Here is a 9,970-nt window from a genome sequence, read left to right on the forward strand (position 1 = left end):
CCCCCAAATTTAACAGAGGGTGGGACACAGTGTACTGAGGTTACCCGAACTCTCTGTAGCTCTGTTTCGTCACTATTGTGGCCGCAGTTTGCCCCTAAGCTAAATGGCCCCCATTGCTGTGACTTTCCAGTCCTCGAATCCTTGCAACTCCAAATCATCCTTGCCAACTGTCCTTCCCAGTTACTATCTGTATTCTGCAGAGTCTCCACCTGCTTCTAGGTGGGCCCACTCCCCCGGTATAATGCCCCCTATTCTAGGCCTTAAACCGCTGTGTTGAACCAGGGCTTCCAGCAGCCTGCTGGGCCCCTCACCCTGGTCCTCTATCCATGTCCCCTGTCTCAGTGTGCATGGCCACCACACAGGGGTCACCTGTGCCCAGACCTGGCAGCCAGTTCTCCAGATTTGGTCTCCCTTCCCCACAGCCAATCAACACCCAGGCCCGTGATTTCCGCCTCTATTCCCACTGCCTTGGTCCGAGTCACCGCCACCCCGCCCCCCGGCCCCGTGCCCAAGACACATAGATGCAACCTGTCCAATTGTTAATTCCAGCACACATCCACAGGGACAGGCCCTGTACCAGGATCTGGGGCATGGAGGATAAGGACAGACTCTGAGGGGGGAATTGTCCTAGTGGAGGGGAGCGGACAGACAGACCATGGCAGGTGTGGCGAGGGGTATCAGAGATGAAATGGAACAGGAGAGGGTGGAGCCGGTTGTTCTGGGTCTGAGAAGCAGCTCTGCACAGGCCAGTAGCCCCTTTCTGAATCCCCTGGACCATTCCGCCTCACTCCATGCAGAGAAGCAGCAGGGGATAGGGTTCAAAGCACAGCCTCTGGAGGGATCTGGACCTCCAGCTCCCTGGCTGTGAGTGTGCTTTGATTTCCTCATCTGTAATGGAATAATCCAGTACCCACCTTACAGGATCAGATTCATACAAGCACTAAGAACAGAACCTGAACAGTAAGCCCTACATACATGCATTATTCATTGCTAAGATTCTGTCCTCAGGTCGCTCCTGCCTCCCTGTGCTGGCCTGGACGCCTTGAGAGTAACATATTTTATTCATGGTTCTCTTCCTGGCCCAGCACAGTGACAGGTCAGGGCTTCACAGATGTTTGACGTATACATATTCATTTATTTGTATTTTGGCCTCGCTGCATGGCATGTGGGATCTTAGTTCCCTGTGCCCCCTGCAGTGGAAGCACAGATTCTTAACCACTGGACCTCCAGGGAAGTCCCTGTTTGACATATACATAAATATCCCGGCCAGGCTAAGAAAGACCCTAATAATCCCTCTTTACCTAGCACTTTCCACGTCCAGGGAGGATGCTAAGTGTTCTGTACCCACTTAATCCAACAACCCTGAGAAATGGGTGTTATTATATCCCCTATTTTACAGGTAAGGAAGATGGTGGCTTAGAGAGGTCAGGTGACTTGCCTGAGGTCCCAGGAAGGGTAGGGCTGGGATTGGAATTCTGGATGGAATGATTTCATCATTGTGAGACAGAACTGGGGAGGGGGTCCTAGATGCGGGAGTGGGGGTTCTGTCTGGGTGGGGAGTTTCAGAAGCCCCGTACAAGCACACTCACACAAGCACACATGCTCACACCTCTGCTCACAGGCGAGGAATAATGGAACCAGAGCCTAACTGGCTTGCCAGGCTACATGTCACTCTGATACGTTTCTCCAGGACTCTATAAAAGATGTACTTCCCTGGCGGTCCAGTGGTTAAGACTCCATGCTCCCAATGCAGGGGGACCAGGTTCGATCCCTGGTCAGGGGACTAGATCCTGCATGCCACAACTAAGAGCCCTCATGCCACAACTAAAGATCCCACAGACCACAATGAAGATCTTGTGTGCTGTAACTAAGACCCGGCACAGCCAAATAAATCCAGTGGTTAAGACTCCGTGCTCCCAACGCAGGGGGGCCAGGTTTGATCCCTGGTCGGGGGACTAGATCCTGCATGCCACAACTAAGAGCCCTCATGCCGCAACTAAATATCCTGCAGACCACAAAGAGGATCTCGCGTGCTGTAACTAAGACCCGGCACAGCCAAATAAATATATATTTTTTAAAGATGTACTTCCTTTCTTTAAAGAATATAGTAGCAGTTGGCAGAGAAGAATGCAAGGATGAAGGCAATCACTGAGTGCTAAAAACCATGCACAATAATTAGGTGCAAGCATGTGATAAACTGCAGAATTTTGTGGCCCAGAATAAGGTGGGAGGGGCTTCCAGAAGTTCCTAGGTGAGCTGGGTACCAGGGAGGCTTCTGGGAGCCAGTGCACTGGTGCAGCCCCCTAGGGAGGCTGGTTCCTGTCCACTCTTTGTTCTCACCTTCTTCCCCTGTCAGCCTCCACTCCCTTTCACTCCTGCCTCTTGCGGCTTTTCCCCATTTCTGAACCATGAAAGGCTTGAAAAATCACATAGGTACTAAATGAAACTGCATATGCCTTTACCTGGTGAACCAGCCATCCCACTTCCAGGAATTTTCCCTGAAGATACACCTCCAACAATAGGACAACACTTATGCAGAATTGGGTTACTTGTTACAGCAGTACAGTATCTGTCATTGTAAAATATTGGAAACAACCTAAATATACGTGTATAGGAGAATGGTTGAATAAACTCTGGTACATCCGCACAATGGAGAGCTGTACAGATGTGAGAAGAGTGAGGAAGATCTCTACAAAATGATGTGGCCTGATTTCTAGGCTGTATTGTTAAGTGCAAAATGGCAGTGGAAAAGATGCTACTTTTTGTGTAAGAAAGGAGGGGCAATAAGAAAATATGCGTGTATCTGTAATTCCTGCAAAAAGAATACAGGAAGAATAAACCAGAAACTTTATTTAATGAGACTGACTACCTATGGGGATGGGTGGGAACAGTGTGGCACAGATGGGGGGGACACCTTCTACTTTTCTGTATACGATTTCTTGCATTGTTTTTTTTTTGTTTTTTTTTTTTTGCGGTACGCGGGCCTCTCACTGTTGTGGCCTCTCCCGTTGCGGAGCACAGGCTCCGGACGCGCAGGCTCAGCGGCCATGGCTCACGGGCCCAGCCGCTCCGTGGCATGTGGGATCTTCCCGGACCGGGGCACGAACCTGCGTCCCCTGCATCGGCAGGCGGACTCTCAACCACTGCGCCACCAGGGAAGCCCTCTTGCATTGTTTTGACCTTAAGAACTATGTTATGTTTTGCGCACTCAAAAATTTATTAGATTAACAAGTATGGGTGGAATAAAATGTTAATACCAATAGAACAAGTAAACCTACCTCTACTTCAAATGGATAATATAACCACACTGAATAGGGGAAGAGAACTAACCCAGTAACTCCCCCCACCCATCCAAGTAACTCTTGAACATGGCTTTTTTTTTTTTTGGCCGTGCCACGCGGCTTGTGGGACCTTAGTTCCCCAACCAAGGATTGAACACGAGCCGCTGCAGTGAAAGCACTGAAACCTAACCACTGGACCGTCAGGGAATTCCCTGAATGTGGTATTTTGGCTATTTCGAATATATATATCCTCTCAGTCAAAAGACAGGAGAAAAAAAAACCTGAAAATAAATATTGAACTCTTGTTAGTAAGTTTGTTTTTCACAGCGTTATGGGTTACCAGTTATGAAACTATTACAACTGAGCAAATAAGTAAATATATTGCAGATACGGGGAACTGACATTTTCCGTATTGGAGAGAGGAAAACAAATGCGGAAAGGCTGAAGGCTAGAATGAAATCCGTGGTGCCGGATTGGAATTGGAGGTATCGGTGTGAACTCAGGATTTCTGAGACAGAGATACGAATAGACATGTGTGCACGCATGCACGCATGCGCACATGTTTCCTAACCGGAACTATTCCATGAGAGGGCCTGGAAGCAAAGAGCCTAGCTAGAACTTACCTTGGCTCTAAATACGGTTAGCATCGAAAGGAACGGGAGGTGCTAGGGTGGCGAAAGTTCAATGTGAGCCTGGATCGTTTTGCTGCCCAGAAGCTAAGGAAGTTCTGGCACAGCAAAAGTGAAGGGCAGGTGTCAAAAGGATACAGAAAAGGGGGGAGGGGAAGTTATTGTTTAGTGCAGGGGTCGCCAACCCCTGGGCCGCAGTTAGGAACTGGGCGGCACAGCAGGAGGTGAGCGGTGGACGGGCCAGTGAAGCTTCATCTGCCGCTCCCCATCGCTCCCCATCGCTCAAGTCACCGCCTGAACCAACCCACCAACCCCACCCCACCCCGTCAGTGGCAAAATTGTCTTCCAGGAAACCAGTCCCTGGTGCCAAAAAGGTTGGGAACCACTAGTTTAGTGGATACAGATTTAAGTTTTTCAAGATGAAAAGGGATGGTGGTGATGATATGGCTATAATGTGGATATACTTAATGCCACTGAACTATACCCTTCAAAATGGTGAAGATGGTACCAAGGAAAAACTCGTCCTCTACCCTCTCAGGTTTGTGTTTTAGGGGCCAAGACAGAGAGAAGAGAAGAGAGTTTTAGTTGTTTTTTTGCTTTTTGTTTTTTTTTTTTTTTTTTTTGCTTTGTGGTTTGCAGGATCTTACTTCCCAGACCAGGGATTGAACCCAGGCCCTGGCAGTGATAGTACCAAATCCTAACCTCTGGACCAGGGAATTTCTGAAAGAAGACAGATTTTAATCACAGACGTACATCTGGGAGTTTACAAAGAAGTATGACTCAAGGAGGGAATTTGGGGCTTAAATACTATTTTAGTAAGGGAAAGGGAAGGGAAAACAAATTACTTTTAGGAAAGATAAATGGGTCCTTAGTTTTGAGACAATGTCTGTTTAGGGGTGGTTTGGACTTGCAGTCTACAAGGATAAGAGTCAATTTTCCCTGGTTGCTCCTGGAGAGGGGATTTACAACAAGTTCTTTTGAGATTTTGGGGAGTCTCTGCTTTTAGGCTGATAAAGTAGTTCAGGAAAAAAGCCTACTCTCGAATGCCTTCAGCTCAAAATAATTTTTCTGCCACAGTGGCATAATCTGGACCACTTCAATGGTCAGTTTTATGTTAAGTGTATTTACCACAATTTTTTAAAAAGGTGAAGCACTTTATTTAAGAAAGTGTTTTTAAAAAAGGATACAGGAGCCAGCTTAAACGAGTTCCTATTGACCAACTCTTAGACTTTCAGCATCAAAATACAGAATAATACTAACAGTGCTAGGGCCCCCAAGGACCCGGGCAGACTGGTGCGCCCCCTGCCGGTGAAGCCGAATCGCCGGCCACAGTCCCGCAGGGTCAAGACCGGCCGGGAGCCCACTGAGGCCCCGCCTGCTGGTGGAAGAGAGCAGCGCGCGGGCTGAGGGCATCCAGCCGGGCCCCGGGCTGGGAAAAGCGGCACGTTCAAAGCCAGCTGCACTTTTGTGCAAACTGGAGAAAGGCACACCTCCTTCCAGACCCTTGGCTGCCCTTCCGCGATGCGAATGGCGCCCCCTGGAGTCTGCAGACATTACAGGCCCACAGTAGGGGCTCTTCAAGGGAAGTAGGGTCCGCATCTTCATTTTGGAAATGCTAAAATCAAGCGCTTGGGGCAGGCTCTGTGAATATTTGTTGACAAATTAGAGGAAGTTCCAGGTAAATGCATTGTAGCATACGTGTTATCTTATAGATATTCAAGGCTGTGGACCAGTTATCTCTGAGCCCCTTCTGTAAAATGGGTATAATAATACCCATCTGGGCTGGAATACTTCTAGCCCAGGTGTGGCACATGGTAGGTGCTCAGTCATAATAGCTAACATTTACTGCATGTAATAACACTAAGAAGTATGAATAATGTTATGATGTAAATATTGCAAATGGTGTAAAGTGAGAGTTGAAGAGGTTACGTAACTAATTAGCGAGGTCTCACTGCCAGGGAACCATGGAGCAGAGATGCAAACTCTGGACCACGGGCCTCTGAAAGCATGTTTGAGTACTTCTGGCTGGTCAGGACACACTCTCTTTCACTGGATATGCTTGTTCTTCTGCTCAGGTGACCTGAAAAGGTGCCGACTCAGAACCAACAACCTCCACTCATAGATAAGAGGCAGAACTGTCAGCCAAGGCAGTGATAGGAGTGGATTTGATGTAAAAGAAAAACCACACACAAAAAAGGAAGAGTTGAGACTAATCAGAATGTTCTGACATTCTGAACGTGGGGAAGAGGAGTACCGAATCCAAAAAACCCAGCAGGGACGAATGACATCTCAGTCGTGGAACTGACAGCAGATGTGAACAAAACCCTCAGATGTGGGGGACGCTGATTAGAAGATGAGAAGGTTCAAAATAGGACACAGTGATGTGCTCAGGTGAGAACTTCAGCATGCATTTTCTGTTCCTTCAGCTCTATCTGGCAGTAGAGAGTTTCCCAGGTCCGTTTAGGTCTTGGGGGTTTAGCGTGAGGAGATGGCAGCCGCTCTGCTCTGGAAGCTGGGTCATTCGGGGTGGCCTTTCTCTCTGCCTCTCCCTCCGACCCCAGCAGGGAAGTGTTTGTTGGGTTGGTTCATCCCTGGCCGATGGGAAATGGATCTTAAGGGGCATTCTTTGGCTCAGTCTCTGATCTTTGGCCCAAACGACCATAGACGGAGTGGCAGGATTGGCTTCACGAAAGCCAGGATGCACTGAGGCTTTGCCCGGACAGTGTGCTGAGTGGTCTTCACGTGGCTTCCCGTGTTAGCTGATTGAATCCTCACAACAACTGCATGAGCCAGGTACTATTATTCCCAATTGAGATATGGGGAACTGAGGTTCAGAGAGGTTAAGTAACTTTCCCAAGATCACCCAGCTAGCAAGCTGCAAAGCCTGGGCTGGCATCCTTACCTGGGAGCTTTGTGCCCCTTAATCACCTCTCTGTCCCGTCTCACTTTCAAGCCCTCTTCAGAGCCATGTTAAAAAAAACACCCGAGAGCTGCTCTTCCCAGAAGGGGACAGCAGGGGGCAGTGCAACCAGCCGGCGTTTGAAGTTCGGCTGTCCTCCAGGGTAACCAATCTCCAGAGAAAGTGTGTAAGGGATGTTTGGTTTTATCCTCTAAATGGAGAATACATGCATAAAACTATGAAGAGTACCAGTCTGTGATTACAAGCAGAACAGTCTGGGATTCCATGTTTTGTCAAAACCTCTCAGACTCACCTCCCCCAAACCGAAGCCCCGTCTAGGGCAGGGACCGCCTCTGGCGCCTTCATCTCTGTGTTTCGATGTCTGTCATCTAGTCGGTGCTCAACAGACAGTCATGGCACTGAAAGATGATTGGTGGGAGGGAGGGTGTTTCTTCAGGTGGGAACAGTTCAGATGCTTACTGAGGGGATGCTGGTGTCTAGGGATAGCTGGGGCTTTCTGAGGAAGGAAGTGGGTAAGACTGGATCATCAAAAGCCTTCCCCTCCACTCTGGGACCAAAAGTGCTGGCCTAGCCTCCCCGACACTTTCAGGACCCCAGCCCACGACGGTGATGAGCCCTGGCACTGGGCTAAGCGGGTCTGCGCTGGACCACCCATGTGAGTGCAGTTTCCTCATCTGTACCTGGCGAGGTTAAGAACGCCTGTGCCAGGGTGCATCGAGACTCCGTGTTGTCTTGGACTTCAGAGGCAATGAGACAGGCTCGCGGGCCGGCTCTGCCCTTGGTAGCTGTTCCCAGCATCACTCAGGGAGGCCCATGGTCTTAGAGCCTCAGTCTCATCTTCCATAAGATGGAGGTGGGAACAGGATCAACTGCATGGGGCTGTTGTGAGAATTATGCACCGGCTTGGCCTGGTCCAGAGTAAACCCTCCATCCGTGACAGCTGCTGTTGCTGTTACAGAATGCCTGGGACACGGTCTCTGGCATGTTAGATGAGTACAGGGTAGCTCCTGCTATCCCCTGTCTCCCTGAGCACACCTGTTACATGGGGTGATGCGCTTAGAATAGCATCTGGCACGTAGGAAGCACTGAAGCAGTGAAATAAAATACAGCAGAAGCCAGTGTGAAGGAAGAAGACCAATCCCTGTCCTAAAAACACTCCCAGCATTGGGGAGCTTTTGTTCCATTCGCCCCTCCTAAGCCAGGACCAGTGACACCTGGGATACAGCAGCCCAGGGATGGTGTCTGTCCTCAGAATGATCACACAAGAAAACAGGATATGAGCCGGGAGGAGGAGGGGGCTCTGGGCAGGTCACCCCCATTTCTCCCTCCCGGACCCAGGTTCTCGCCCCAACCCGACTGTGCACCAACGCCAGATTAAACTTCCCCAAGTGCCACACGGATGACATGCCTCTTTAGCTTAAAAGCTCCATGCTGTCCAAGTGTGCTGCGTGGTCCATGCTCCTCACCAGGAGAGGCAGCCCCAGCGGGGCGAGGGCTGGCCCGAGAAACCTGGGGTCTGCTCCACATCCGCTGAGTAACGCCGTGCAAGTTTTCTACGCCTCCCGGCCCTGGCTTTGTCACATCTGCAGCAACAGGCTGGGTCAGGCAAGCCCTGGGTTCCCGCGGCTCCATGATGCTACACTTCCGCCTTCTCAGCTTTCACTCCTCATATGAACTTGTTCATTCAAACTGCCCCTTCTTGGTCTCTGGGGTATGGCTCTTGTTCCTTGCTCTCCAGACTTTGCCCCATCCTCTTCATCCATTGGAGCCACCCCCCGAGAAGGCCTTCCTAGGTTCCTCCCCACCCTGGGCTGGGGCCAGCCCCACCTGTCCTCTCCAGTCCATGCTGCTTTCCTGCGTATCACACCTGCAAGGACAATTTTTGCTTGGCCCACAGGCACTGCAAATACAGGCTCCAAACCAACCTCCTCAATGCTGATCACTCCCCATATCTGCCTCTCCTGCTTCAGGGAAATACTGTTGGTTCAAGCCAGAAGCCAGGGCTGTCCGTGTGGCCCCTCCTCCTTCCTCCTCCTCCCTCCTTCCCAGTCCCTTCAACCTTCACTTCCGCCTCCCCAGTATCCACGGAAGCCGCCCACTCCTGTCTGGCCCAGTTGACAGCACCTTGGTTGGGGCTTCCCCACTTCTCACCCAGGTGGCCTCCTGGCTGGTCTCTCGGGGCTTCGAACCATCCCCTCTGCAGCCCCCAGAGTGATCCAAGTTACATATCTGACCACATCACTCCCTGCCTACACCCCTTAAGTGGAAAAGAAATATTCCCTGCTCTGGTTTTGTTTCAGCCGACAGTGCTTGAGGACTCACCAAGTGCCAGGAGTCCTGCTGACCTTCCAAGGTCAGTTCATATCCTATAACCCATTTCATTCATTCACTCATTCATTTATTCAGTATACTAAAAGCCATGGGCTATGCCAGGTGTTTTACCGACATAATTTAATCTTAACAACAATGTTCTCCAGTAGCAACTATTCTAATTCCCACTTTGCAAAAGAGAAAGCCGAGGTCCAGGGAGGAAATTGCTCAAGATTATACTTGGATTTGTGTTTAAGAGAACATGAGTCCCCAGGAGCAGAAGTCCAGCAGCTGTGACCCATTCCCCGCCGAGGGTAAAGGTTTACAGAGAAAGCAGAGCCCGAGGGGTAACAGAACCCGCCCCCCCCCCCCCCGCCACTGCCATGCAGGGCCAGGCTGCCCAGTGTGTGACACTGAGACCACTGAGGGGAGCCTCAGACCCTCCCCCCTTAATCCAGGACCAGGACCGAAACAGTGAGAAGGAAAGGAGGTTAAGGAGGACAGCTTCCCTTCAGCCCTTGTCCCTCCCTGGTCCCAAACCACATGAGGAGCTGCTCCCTTCCCACATCCTGCAGGGCCCGCGATAGCAGTCCCACCTCTGAGTTATCTGGCTCAGAAGGGCACCCACAGAACCAATCCCTCTTCCCCCTCCTGAATTACAGATGGGTAAACTGAGACCTCTCCCAGCACTTCACCCTACAAAAGCCAGGATGAAAACCCAGTTCTCCAAACATTCATCCAGCACCCTCCTGACTCTTCCTCCCGAGAAATCTTTCCCAAGGAGCAGGAAAGGGGCCTTGGTGGTGGAAATGCAGTTGGAACCCACCTGG

Source organism: Orcinus orca, chromosome 11 (genome assembly GCF_937001465.1).
Source record: "Orcinus orca chromosome 11, mOrcOrc1.1, whole genome shotgun sequence".
In the NCBI taxonomy this organism is placed as follows: Eukaryota; Metazoa; Chordata; class Mammalia; order Artiodactyla; family Delphinidae; genus Orcinus; species Orcinus orca.